The following is a 14,170-nucleotide window of genomic DNA, read 5'->3' as shown; positions in this document are numbered from 1 at the left end:
CCTTTTATTAATAAAATATTAATCAATTAAAATAGTTACTGACAACTAAGCACAGATCTCACTTATCATAACAACACTTTGTAACTTATTTTACCTAAGAAGGCAGAACAAGGCTTTGAATGTGCCACTCCAAGCCAACTCCCAGCTTCTTGGTGCCACCTCATTCCTAAGGCAATACTACCATTAAAATGTTAGTCAATAACTCCATGCTCAGCAAGGGTTTGGGTCAGACACCTACATATGCCTCACTGTTATAGATGAAGTGATTGGAGCTTGTATTACAGCTATCAGGTTTTTAAATGCAAATGAAAAAGAGTGATATTACAAAGCCTGCCAAGAGAAAAACTGAATCAGACTTCCCAATTCCTAGTGTTCAGTCTAAGCCTCATCTTACTGCTTATCTGGGTCTAATAACTTTGTAAATATACCAGCAAGTGAGATAATTATAGTTGGAAGGATTTAAAGAAATCCACCAAGTACAGCACTGACCGTTGTAGGTTTTTTTTTTTTCCTGAAAGTACCTGGTTCCATTCCCTGCTCTAAATCTGTGGAAAAGGGATTTGTCAGGAATTCTGTCTCCCACAAGCCCATATCAGAACAAGAGAGCAGGTCTACCTGCCCGTTTGCTTCGACAACAGCTTCTAGGAAGAGATGCAGGTTTCTTTAACTGTGATGGTAAATTAAAAGAAGTTGTGTATTTGAGGACTGCCTTTGGTTCCTTGGGAACAGAAGACGCAATAGGAAGTGTCACATCCTGCAAACACATCAGCCTGCTCTTCTGCTCCTGAGAGTGCCTTGCCAAAGATGAAAACAGCTTTGTGAAGTGGAAACCAGACTTTGAGACACAGCTCCAGGTCTTGGCCTCTAGGTTTGATACCTGAAGCATAGGAGGCGTCATGCATAGGTTTGTGTGCAAAGAAGGTCGCCATGCTGTCCTCAGTCTTCTTTCCTGCTTCAAAGTGTTTGCATGCTAAGGCACCCAGTTACTGGAGGCAAATATCAGTGGAGGGCTAATCCATGCTTAGTCCTTGGCCGTGTGGATGAATGACATCTATCAACAGGTGCACTGACGTGGCTAGCAAGAATGGGAACATGAAGCAGTAAGTGTGCAGCTTTCTTTGTGACCAAGTTGCTGCTTTCATAAAACAGCTGCTTCTCCAACATAAGGCTCACATCATAGGGATGCTAAAGCACTCAACTGATGATAATCTCAGCACTTCATTCACTGTAAATAAACAGGTTTGGGTAGCAAGTACAAGGCTTACAGAGAAAAGCTGGTAGCTGAGATTTTGCTACTCATTGAGCACACCTATAGGAGTAATGCATACCCAGATCAGCGATGCAGTAAGCCTTTTTGTTGAAAAGAGATGAAATTTTAACATAACAAAGAGAAAACTGAACCCGTAGTCCATTTTGTGTGATTGCTGTAACAATTTGGTTTACCTTTTCCATCTTAAATGTAGCTCTTTTTGCTTCCTGAGGTACAAGTGAGATGCTGGAATTGTCTGTATCGCTCTGTGGTTCTCCAGGGACACATTAGAAAAGTCTTTGGTAATCAGCTCCATTGAAAAGCAAATGGAAGCGTCTTGGAGTCACTATTATATTATAAAGGAGCCACAGTTTAGGAAGACTGGAATTACTTTATTAAACAGAAAAACACTGTCTATCTAGTAATTCTACCTGTTTTAAAATTCAGTCATTATCTGAAATAGTATTTCCTTTGTTAATTAGAATATTTTAAGGGGCCTAGGGAGAATTAAGTACTGCTTTTTCTATTTTTCAGTTAACCTTAAGCTACCCCATTTCCTTCCTCGTGACTTGATTGTGAAGGATATTATAAACTTTATCTTGAAATGAAATGAAAATAAAACTGTTTGCTTGAGCATTTGCACCAGGTAAGACTACAGCCTGCCTGCAACTGCAGCTGATGCAGACATTTCTGATCAGTGCTATTCCCTCACGTTATTTATTGCCATTTGGTGCATCTTGACATAACCATGAACAAATACAGAGGGACTCTTACCTGTTAGTGGAACTTCTAAATCCCACAGCAACTCATGGAAATAAACAAATGCACAGCCAACCCTCTCTGCATACACAGATCAACTATCAGGGTGCTACCTGGCAGATGGGGTACTTCCCAAGACAAAGGACATACGCTTCCACTGAAAATACAGCCCTACATATAGCATGAGCTTTTTAAATGCTGGAATTAAATTTAATGCATATTCAGAATACAGCCAACAGCTATTAAAATGAAAATGAATTATCCAACTCTTATTTTCAAGAAAACTTCTTTTTCAGTTTCTCCCATCTTCAGAGAGGTTACAATTGAGTATTCGTATCTTATTTAGCCCAGCTGAATAAGCAGTGTTAGCAAGGTGGAAGCCTATGTCAATGCAAAAGCCTATGCATGTTTATTAGTATTACGAAGGGGACAGGAGGCCATGACAGCAAAGCTTTCTTTATAGCCAAGTCGCTGCTCTGAAATAATAGCTTCTTCTGTAACATGATGTTCATAACAAAGGGATGCTAATGCACTCAATTGATGCAACACTCAACACTTCGTTGGTAATAAGCAGGTTTGGGTAACAAGTACAAGGGCTTACATGAAAGGCAGACAGCAGCAGCACAGACCAAGCTGCTCTGGTTTGCATTTCAGGCATTCATTTACCTCCTTAACTCTGCATTTATACTTACATGTTCCAGGTAGGATAAAGTGGCTCTCACATGTCTTGTCTGCACCTTGCAGGTAACTGCCAAAGAGCTGAGAAATTGCAATTCTTTCTCACTTTCTGCCACACACTTATGTCTTCAAACTTGTCACTTCTTTCTCATGAGAGGCTTTTTCTAACCTCTTGCTCCTATCAAACACATAAATAAAATCAATGGCAGAAGCAGGGGCTTTTCAAACACTGGAAAAGGAAAGCTATGAATTTTCTGTCATCATCAGCTGTTGAGACTTGGCTCACTGTACACCAAGCACGATAGTTGTCAGTTGAAGTCAGCTTATTCCCACATTCATAAATGTATATATACTCACCCCACACCATCATTTCTTCTTGTTTCAGTTAGAAATTATTCTAGTTTTCTTCTATGTTAAGAAATTAAGAAAAAAACAAAATGGGACATTATTTTCAATATTATTTTGATGTTCCAATGCACACTGCAAGCTTGCTCAACTGTCACACTCAGCTGGGTAGCAAAATACACTCTGCACATTTTCAGATATTGGAAGCTTTCAAACCTTGATAGAAACATTGCAGCTGACAAATGACCAAATGTAGCTGGCCAGTGGCCAACCCCAGCTCTGCTGGATGGCGTGCTTCTGATGAGCAGCAAGAGCTAGCTTTGTTGGTTGAGACCTTTCCCAAGCATTTCATTTCTTTGACAAGCCTGCTGCTCGTCCCCAAATTCAGAGCTTAACCAAACCGCACCTGTATTAGTCTTCTTTCTGGAACAGGATATTTCAGTGTTTTGCAATTCCCATTAAATCCACAAACATGTTGGCTCCCGGCACTGCTACATTTATGTGTTGTGCAGCCTGGATTGCTAACAATCCCAGAGTTCTCTACAAACACGTGAAGGCCGCAGCCAGAACAGCAGCATGGCAAATTCTCCTCTATGGGGTACATCCAAAGTATTCTTCATCTGCACAGGAACAGAGCACAGAAGCAGAAAAGAAAATAACGAAGTGAGGACCAAAGGTAGCTAACATTAGTTGCAATAGATTGCAGGTTAAAACGCACCTGACATTTTTTCAAAGCAAACCACCCTCTCCTATAAAGGAGTTCTTGTATCATTTTTAAATTCTAATGATTTGCCTAGAACTCAAGATCAGTACAAAAGAAAAAAAATCAATTATTTGCTACAGATGGCCACTGGAATCAGTGGCAGCTGTGATATGGATGGGGAGATTACAGCAGTATGGCATTTTCCCCATCTTGTTAGTTAGAGATTATACTGCATTAGATGATATTAAGAGGGTGGAGGGAATGAGGACCCAGCTAAGACAGTGATGTATAGTGGAGTTGGATGAGCTAATTCTAGGCCATTTAAGCTCAGAAACTGGCAGCAATTTCTTCCTGAGAATTCAGTTAAAACTAATTTACCTTGAATCATGTGCTTCACTCATCCTGCAGATCACCAAAATGTAAAACTATCATGCACTTAGAGGATGAAAAAATACCATGCTAGTTCCTGAAGGTTACATAAAAACGCTTTTAGAAGCTGTAGTGCCAAGAGGACATGACTTGCATTTTTAGACTTATGAACGCTCTTCCAAAGTAATTAAAAATGACATGCCCTATTAAATCACTTATAACAGACTATAACAAAGCATATGATGCAGAGTTTGCTTGAAGAAACCAATTATGCAGTACAGCTCGGTACAAGGCCAAAGCTTCAAAGCAATTTTCAGATTTCATGGATTACATATGCTTCAGAAAAGGATAATTTATTTTTTTTTAAAAGCACAAGGAAGATGCACTGACAGTATGATGCAATATTTTCCACTTCATTTTTTTTGTTACTCTTAATGAGAAGTCTATTACACACCTCATCTCTGGCACAAATATTCACAAATATGAGAGGGGAGAACTTTGAAGGGGACAGGCCTGTCTTTGTATCTAACTTCGGTGTTAGTAAAGCAGAGGTACTGATTAAATGATGGGTGGCATGCAGCTTTGGTGTTGCAAACCTATTCCTGCCAAAGAACGCTATTGATAGAATTCAGGTGTAGGACAAACTTCAAGTCTTTGCAATGTAGCTACTCTAGTATACTTGAAAAACCACAGGTTCTAACAACATGTACCATATGAAACGTTTAAGGTTTTCTTCCATTGTCTCAAACGTTTGGGATGTACATACACTTAACAGTAAGTCTCTTCTGAATTTTTTTCGAAGTAACATTGTCCTTAAGGAATCACATCCAATTCCTTGACATGCAACCAAATTATTTCATCTCCACATTAACACTTGTAAATTGTCTGCATGGTGCCTACTGATGCTCCATTCAAAGATTCTAAGATGAACAAAAATGAAATTTTGGGGTAGAAAAGGAGATGCGTGAGAACCCTGGTAAGTCTGTGAGACATGCAAACAGATCTTTTTCTTCTAAGATTTTGCTTTTTAAAATAATTTTTTTAAAAGTCTTATCATGTACTGGGAATAACTCACAAGGAAGATAAAGAATACTTCCATCTCCAATTATTTTGCTGATGACACCAATAGAGAACAGACACATTGCAGGATAAAGAAGGAATTGTTGTAATGACAAAAAGATTAGAAGGTGATGTTGGCTTTTAGCCAGAGAGCTTGTTAAATCTGTAAAGAAGTTTCAAAATGCCCAAGACCATAGCAATTTATTTTTTCTTTAAATAATGAAAGATCTTGCCTTTTCCTGATAATAATCACAACAAAATCAAAGACTCTTGATATTTTTTCAGTGTTTAATGTTGGTTTTGACAGTAACTATCAGACACTCATTGCTATTAGTGGAGACGAAATCTGGGCTGCCCAAAGCATAAGCTTATCAGGAACACTTCCACTCAGACCCCTGAGAGGCATAACTTTATGGGAGATGACAGGCAATTAAAAGCACTGACACCTTATTATAAGGAGTAGAGATAATAATTGAAAAATACAAACACTTCTGAGTTGGGGCAAACCGAGTTCAGTTGCCGAGCAGCCAAATGCCTCCATCAGCTAAGCCTGGTAACCTGCTGTTTGTCCCAGAAAATGAATCTTGGACATCCTTTTATAAAAACGCTATTGGAAAATCAAACGTTAATTTGTAAACGTGAAGAATTTGACTCGCTTTGTAGCTAGAGTTGAAGATGTTCTAGCACCATATTCAGATTCAATTCATATTTGTAGAAAGATAACATACATCTCTTTGGTTTCAAGTATTTATAGACTCACTGGGAGCTTTGTTTTCAAAAATAAAAAGATAAAATGACTGAAGATCACCAATTCCAACACCTGCTCCTCTGCCCACACCACCTTGAAAAGACTGGAAGCAATACCAAAGCAACAAGGTTAATACTGGGTAGTTCACAACTCAGTAAAAACTTGGATTACTGTGACTTTTTTTTTCAATTTTATTGTTATTTTCTAAGATACTTGTGCTGGTTTTGATAAAGAGACATGTCAGTTGCTGGCTGTACTCCTATTGCATTACAATTAGCATATACACTCCAGTAAAATACGTAAAGTGCATTATAAAAGTCTTATTGATCCCCTTTTACAACAGCAATAGAACTTTCTTCTATCAGTGATTTATCCCATCTTCCCAAATCCTAGCAAATAACTCAGAACTCACTGCTATGTGCTGAAGTGACAACATGAAGAATAGCTGTGGTGCATAAAAGCATCTAAGAATTATTACTTGGCCTTTGAAACCAAATGCCCTAATCATCTAGAGTCCAATCCACGATTCTCAGAAAGCCATAAAGCTTTTAAACATTCGTTCTATGCTTCAAAGAGTTACATCTCAGGAATTTCCAGAGCACGTCCTTGAATTCCCTGCACTGGTAGCATCCACCTCCCAAAGATATAAAATTAACTTGTATGCATTTTAATAGATTTTAAATCTGGACATTTCTAATGCACCAAAAAAGATAGCTGTGGATCGAGCATTATCTGTTTAATATGTAAAGACTATTACTGTAATATGGGATAAGGAGAACTCTCCCATATCTGACTGATCTGTAATCAGAACTGGATTACAGCCTTTAAGGCTGACAGGCAGAACTGGAAAGCGTGCATAAACATCTCCACTCTGCTCCTGATTCCAAAACTCTCCCAGATTCTGCATAGACAGCCTGAGGAAATAGTTACCTTAAGATGCAGGGTGTTCTCTTACCTTTATGACTCTAATTTTTCTTGTAATGAGATCATAACCAGGTAGGACACAATGAGCATCAACACAAGTGACCATGATTTTGAGTGAGCAAATCTCTTCATACTTGTATTATGTACCTTTGTAAACTCAGCCCAGCACTTAGTAGAAACTTATCTGTGTAAGTAAACAATGTATCTGTCATTTAGAGAAAATGGCTTTTAAATACCCCACATTCTACTGAGAGTTCAAATTAGCCTTACATTGCGGATAGATCATTTCCTATTTGCAATGTTACAAGCAGCAATCCTATTTACTTGCTACAATGAAAGTTTAGAGATGTTTTCACCTCAGGATCATACAGAGACAGTTAGATGCAATTCCTAATCATATTTAGTGGATCCAATGCAGCTGGCCCAGATGAGCCCACCATGCAGAGCGGTGCAGAAAACAGTTTCTGCTGCTTCTCGCACCCCCAGGCTGGATAAGACAAGCAGATCTTCCTTCCCTCTCACATTACCCTTATTTTTTTCAACATGAGGACCTGAATGTGTTCCACCAAATTTTTAGGAGCAGTTTTGTGAGAAACCTTAGATGTGTCGTTTGATAAAACACACTGCTCTTCCTCAGAGCAGTAATCCACACTGCCCCTACTTGCTCACTTTATGGGCCTCTGCTTTGGCAGAGATGAAAATACAGACAGGCTTCATCATAAGATCAGAAACAGAACAGCAGCAAGACGAGTTAATTGCTTCGGTTCCCAAAACAATTATTAGTTCTTAACAACAAAATCAGTTGGAGGCTTTCATCAAAAATGCTGCAGCTATTCGGTAATCATTTTCCTGCTGCCTGAAGGTCAGAAGATACAGTCCAATCTACCAGATTCATAGGCTTGCCCACCACCTAGAAATTATTTTCACCTTCATAGTACAACACAGAAAAGGAATCCCTGTCCACTCACTCACCTCAATCCAGGTAACAGAAAGATTGCAGTTCAGGCAAGTGATGTTGGTGTAAAATATCCATTCCATTTTTCAACCATTATGCATCTCGCTGTTCATTTGGTGCTCATTGAAAATCATTTCCTTTTTTAACTAAGAAATCAAAAGATTTGAAACGTGTTACTTTGTGAATTTGGGCAAGTTTGCGTTCTGAGTACAAAATATCATATTGTGCCTACAGCAACTCTCATTATAAAAATACAGCCTATCTTCTGCTTTGGAAAACTTGCCTCATTTTTCATAAGGATCCATTCAAAAAACAGTAAAATATCTAAATATGAATTTGCTCCCCTTTTATTTTAATTAAGACCACTGAAGTTTTCCTATTGTGGTATCTTCAGAGAGATAACAGAAGTCTCCAGCAGGTTAAAGAAACCTTCACAAAAACAAAAAGAAAAAATGAAGCCTTACTCTCCATCAGGACTCTAATTCTGTACTCCATCAGAACTTTTCCTCATTTTTGGAAATGTTATCACAAAGTCCTCCTTCCTGCATCTGTCTGGTACTACAGCATATGCTGATTTGGATTTATTACTATTGCAGTAGCCACTGAAACAGACCCTTGTGAGATAAAGGTTTGCTGATGCACTTTGGTTTTGCACATATGATTCACTTCAGCATATGTAGACATATGGTTTGACAACACGATAATTTGGAAGCAGGGAAGATAGTAAACACCTGTTTTGCTTTGAGTAAAACCAGGACTCAGGAACTGGCACTAGAAAACAGTGCCCTGTTTATGATCTTTAAGTTAGACTACGCCTTTGTTTTTCAGATATCCTGTGGATTCATAAATCAGAACCATTGGTTATTTATTCAGCACAGGTCCTATGAAGGTTTAAACATGTGCTACACACTGCATGAGAGCAGGACGTTCCTTCAGGATGTGTTCTGCAGGTCTGACAGATGAGCTGCAGACCTTTCAAACAGAATAATTCTACTGTCTGCACTGACTGCTGAGCCTCTGACGAGAAATACCTTGGGAAGAGAAACTGCTTTTAATGGCTACTTGATCTCATCTAAGAAAACAAGAAAAAGAAGCAACAGCTGAGGCTGAAGTAAGGCTCTGTGCATTAATCTGTCCATAGCTCACACTGGCATCCTGAATTCAGTGCAACACAAATTAGTGATAAAGAGCACTAGGCTATCATTTAGGTTTTCTCCCCCCGGTAGAACTCCTCAAATTAAAGGTTACAATCTTCCATGTAATATTTAACGAATACATTTAAGTACCATTTCTCTAATAAAGGATGACTTTGGAAACCACAAAAATGAAAAAACAATTTACTATAAGAATTATCCTGACATTTTAATATTTCACTTTGAAAATCATTTAGTTTTAACTAGATGTTGCTATTTTTAGAGCTAGCTGGAAAAATGATTTTGATCTTCAGAATATTAATCATCTACTTACAGCACAGAAGCAATTAAAAAGCAGGGGGTGAGCACTCCATAGGTTAGCCCACCTTCACCAGAAGCAGCAGTGATGTACAAAAATCCATGGTTCTGACTCCATTAATGCTGTGAAGAGAATCACAGCGCTGATCAGACGTGAAAATGGTCCCTTTCTACTGCACTGTATGGTTCACTTCCAGGCACAAAAGGTTTTAGACAACAACTGGACTTCATTAAGTCTTTACCCTTATGGTCTGCCTTCCTTACTTCTGTTTTTTTGAGCTATTAAATCTCCAAACCAAGCCAAAGTAAAAAAAACAACAAGCCAAACCCAGAAAACCAACCCCAAGCAAAGCAGTGTAACATTCTGTGATTCTGTGAAACACAATGCACAAGTGTGAGCAACTAATCCAGCTTACTTATGTTAGGTTTAAAGATGACAGTGCTTTTTTATCTCATTTTGATACATACAAAAATCACTAGCGGTGATTTTACGCAGTGGTAACGCAGTGTGCTGAAACCCATTGCTTTTTGCAGAACAGGAAAAAGAACAACAAAGGTAAGGAAAGCATGCTCAAACTGTTCAAGAACTCATCTTCAGAACTTTCTGAATTTTGAGACATGGCAAGTTCTCAAACCCTGACCAACAAAGCTGTCCTTCCTTCCTAGTTCACTGGTAACACAAGGCTCAACAATCCACAACTTTTAGGAGCAATCTATACCTGCTGTCACATACCACTAGAACAAATTGCAAGGATAGTTAAATCCCTTATTACAAATATCATCTCTTGAAACACTGGGGTAATGCAGAGACGCTGTGGTACCAAGTGCTCTGCCCTGCCTTTTTGAGGGCAGTAGGGGGACAACAGGAAAAGTGCCCATTTCTAACAACCCAAAAGCACTGACTGCTTATTTGTACCTGATGTTAAAAAAAACAATTCAAGACAAAAGTGCAAATCTAAGTGCCTGAACACACTCCCTCCCCCTTCCCACAACACCAATAAAGGAGAGCTATCTGTATTCAGTTTTTACATAATCATGTCTCATTTCTTAAGTAACTCCTCCCTCGGCTCTCTCTTCACTTAGGCCACAGATTTGCTTGTCATGGACATAGCGTTTTCTGTATGGAGAGTGCACAAGAATTCAAGACTATCTGGATGGTAAATCGAAACATCTTAAAGCTCCTCAGCACGTGGCCCATTTCCATTTTGCATGTGTCTTACCGAACCTTTCTTAAAACTGCCTGTGTGCAATGATCTCTTTTCAGAGACTACAGCAAAAAAAAAATCAGCAGCATGATGAATGAGAATCACACAGCTAAATCCCAAATCACAGCTCTATAAATGAGCTCTATAAATGCAGCCTCTTCTATTTGCACAGCTAACCTTGTCTACACTCTATTTCACATATTTTACTGTATTCTCCCTCAAATTGGATTTTTTACTTCATTTATGCATTGCTATTAACCTCCTTCTTGACGAAAGATTGCTATTTTATTACCTTCTGCTATATGTCAGCTTTACCTAGTAAACTTTTAGCCAGAGTCCAAAGGCTAGAAAGTGAACAAAAATTGCTGTAGTTCAGCAATGAAAAGACTAATTGCTTAATTTAGGGTTAAGCCTTGCATAAAGTCATAGAATACAAGAAAAATGTGCCAGTCAATAGCAGAGCAATTTTTTTTAGCAGGATTATTATACTAAAAAAATGAAATAGACATACCGTTCTTTATTAGTCTCATAGCTTGCTTATGTAGCTAGCTGTTCTATTATATTTATCTCATTTTCATCCTGGACAGAAGTATATGCTAGCTGCATGAAAGAGCATCAGCATCACCCTTATGTTAATCTCTGCTCTTTCATACTGAGGGCAGCAGAAAGGAACCAATGACTATGGATCCCATCATTTGTTACATCTAATCAGATTAATTGAATTATTCATCTAAGTCATCTAATCAGAATTGAAGCCCTTTGAACTACACTTTTCACTCTTAAAAGCGGTCACAAAAACTATTTAGCATCCAAAACTTCATCAGAATATGAATGCTATTGTACTTCCTTGAAAATACTGCTTCCTCTCTGCAAAGTCAACACATTATGTAAACAAATAGCTTGATTTAAATATGGCCTCCCCTGAAAAGTTCACATTTGCTCCTGTAAAACAGTATTAAGCAGTCAAAGCAAAAACATTTAACATTAATGTGATGCATTAGCAAAACTCCAAACAAACCTCAGCAGAAGATATTCAGTTCAGAAGTTTATCTGCAAATATTTATCTAGAACAATTATTCTTTCAGATCCTCTGTAGATAATGGATCCCTGAACAGGCAATTGTCCTTAGGGCTCCTCAATCACATGACAGAAGTAGTACAGTTGAATTAAGCAGAAATAGAATACATTAGGCTCAGGCCACAGAACAGATGCAGAGATCAGAGACATAACATTTTGTCTTTTCTGAGGGAACTGAATCATGGCACCTGTAAGAAGGTCAGAATACATGACCCAACTTCAGCTTGCATGGAGAGCAATTTGTTCCATGACAGGTTTATCCAGTGTTTGCATGCTAAAGCAATTGTTAAGCGCAATGTGTAAGAGATAATCATAATGAAATAGGTTAATGCATTGCTCCTTTCCTACAGCCTCAAACACACTGGATTTTTATCACACTACAAACACTCAGATACATTTGTAGCACTCCAGAAAGAAAGTGGAAATCTATTATTGCCTCAAGTTACAACCCTTTTTTTTTTCTTTTCTTTTTAAAAAGTGGAGCATCAGCTGGAAAAAAAAGTTTGTTCTTAGCAATTTCACATCTACTGGTTAATTGTTTTTGAAGACAAAACTCAGATCAGTTGCTAGTGAAGCTACCACAAGAACAAGAAGGTATGTTTTAAATTCTCTTAGTTTATAAGAACGTGAAGAATATGGAAAGGTAAATCCATGAATTTAGTTTCTTGTAGGGCCTCTAGAAAGACCTAATGCAACTGCTGGTGATCAGCCAGAAAAAGACCTGCAAAACGCTCCTTGCCAATGCCATTGTTCTTAACACATCAACTTTAAAACACTGTGCAAACAGTAACCGATCTCCTCAACACTCTTGCAATATACGCTTATCCACAGAGAGGTTAAGTAACTGGCAGTAAGACAAAGCAGCTCTAACCTTTACTGTCACTGCCCCAAATCCAAACCTCGGTAGAAGACATCAACAGTTTAAAGATGCGCATTTCCTGTTGATTGAGGTCTGGATCAGGCAGGTGAACTTCCTCAGAAGTCTGACCTAAACTGCATGCAGTATCTCAATAGCAGAATTCTAGGCTTCTTAATTTAGCAACTCAACTCCTTTACCAAAGAACCTTGAAGGGAAGGGTGTGGTTCCGTGATGCTTCATCCAACGTGGGAGGCAGTTGGCTTGTTTCCCAAAATTTCTTCTCCACCTCCCCGGCTCTGCAGAGATGTGGAATTTTATGGAGACATTGATCTGGCAATCAAAGAGCACTTTTAATCACCTTCCAGAGGAACAATACTTTTAAAAGTCGTTCCATAGCCAAGAGGAGGGCAGGGATTGTCAAAGATAAAAAATGTTTCAAGATTAATAGAAATACAATGAGAGATGACAGCTGTAACTGAAAATATGGAAAGTGACAGAGGAATGAAGAGAGAATTGGGACAGTTTTGGCAGTGCTTGTTCCACGTTAAGTACGGACACATTTAGTGGATAGACACTACAAAGACCTCATATTTTACGTGGTAGACAAGTTTGTCTGGACAGAGTGAAGGAAGTTCTGCCTACAGAATAATGGAGTAACACATAGTAAAATCTTTGTTTCCCAGTCCACTTGCTTACTATGTATACCCATAAAGAGATGGAATGAATGGAGCAGATGCACCAGCTGGCAACAGACTTTGCCAACTTAGCCTCAGCATAAGGTTTTACCACAGCTTGGTGGAGGCTCCACCATGACTCTTCTTCCTGCTAAAGGTGAGGGAGAAGAGGAAGCATAAGAGACTAATGAAAATCCCCCACAAAAACAAATCTTCCTTTCTTCCCCCTACCTATCCCCCAATTTCTTCCTCTTCTGCCCAACCTTTGCCAGCAGACTCCCTTCCTGCCAATGCATAACACTGGCACATGACTTCCACTCGGTTCCCACCAGCAATAGTTCAGACCCCATCAGTGCTCTAAATCACCCTTCACCCACAAGCTACGCAAGCCCAAGTCAGGGCAAGTCAGAAGGAAGATTACATAAAGAATTCTGTGCCAGGTATCCAGGAACCACATTTCTTACAAGGCAAGAAGGTGCTGAAACACGCCAGCTTCTACCTACAACTCTCAGCCTTAGTTAAAAGCAAACAGCAACAACACTGAGTACTACTTAAATGGAGTTTCTTGTCTAGAAACTCTTGGACTCACAAACTGAGAATATAACTTTTATGTTTAATTCACACATACCTACCATTTGCAGGCACACTACTCCAATCAGCAGAAACAAACAGGTCAAATCAATCACAAGCTGGGGACTGTTATTATGGTATAGTGGGGAAAAGAAACAACAAATGTGTCTTACTCCTTATTGAAAATTGCAAATATACAAAACCTCCTACTTTCTCCTCTTGCAGAAAAAAATAAGAAACAATATTCAATCATTTTTATAAAGTTAGCACAGAAATAGCATTTTTGTCTTTTGATGGACAAAGGCATAACAACTGCTGATTACAGATCTGCTTTGTTAAAAATGAAATCTTCCAAAAGTTCATTCCACCTCTACTTCACCCAAGACATCCTTTTCTGTTTAAAAACTGAAGGTAAACTTGTAATTTATTTATTTATTTCTTTATTTATTACAATCATGTTCATACTGCAGAGTAGAAAGTTAGTCAAAGACAAGCTAGCTGAAAATACACAATTCAAACAAAAATTATCCCTGCTAGAGTTGAAT

The 14,170-nt window shown here is 38.5% G+C and overlaps 1 long non-coding RNA gene across 1 annotated transcript in view; it reads right to left on the bottom strand.

The window, feature by feature from the left end:
* Positions 1-9,376, bottom strand: part of LOC149916440 (uncharacterized) — a 28,051-nt gene extending 18,675 nt beyond the window's left edge. The window contains exons 1-5 of the long non-coding RNA XR_016470121.1: positions 9,257-9,376; positions 7,807-7,935; positions 6,866-7,018; positions 2,701-3,651; positions 1,444-1,595 (exon numbers count right to left, since the gene is read on the bottom strand). This is a non-coding gene — a long non-coding RNA (uncharacterized LOC149916440). The remainder of the gene's footprint in view (positions 1-1,443; positions 1,596-2,700; positions 3,652-6,865; positions 7,019-7,806; positions 7,936-9,256) is intronic.
* Between the last annotated feature and the right edge of the window lie 4,794 nt (positions 9,377-14,170).

Source organism: Phasianus colchicus, chromosome 11 (genome assembly GCF_987193195.1).
Source record: "Phasianus colchicus chromosome 11, bPhaCol1.hap1.1, whole genome shotgun sequence".
In the NCBI taxonomy this organism is placed as follows: Eukaryota; Metazoa; Chordata; class Aves; order Galliformes; family Phasianidae; genus Phasianus; species Phasianus colchicus.
Note: the sequence above shows the minus strand (reverse complement) of the source record. Positions and strands in the feature narration are given on the sequence as shown.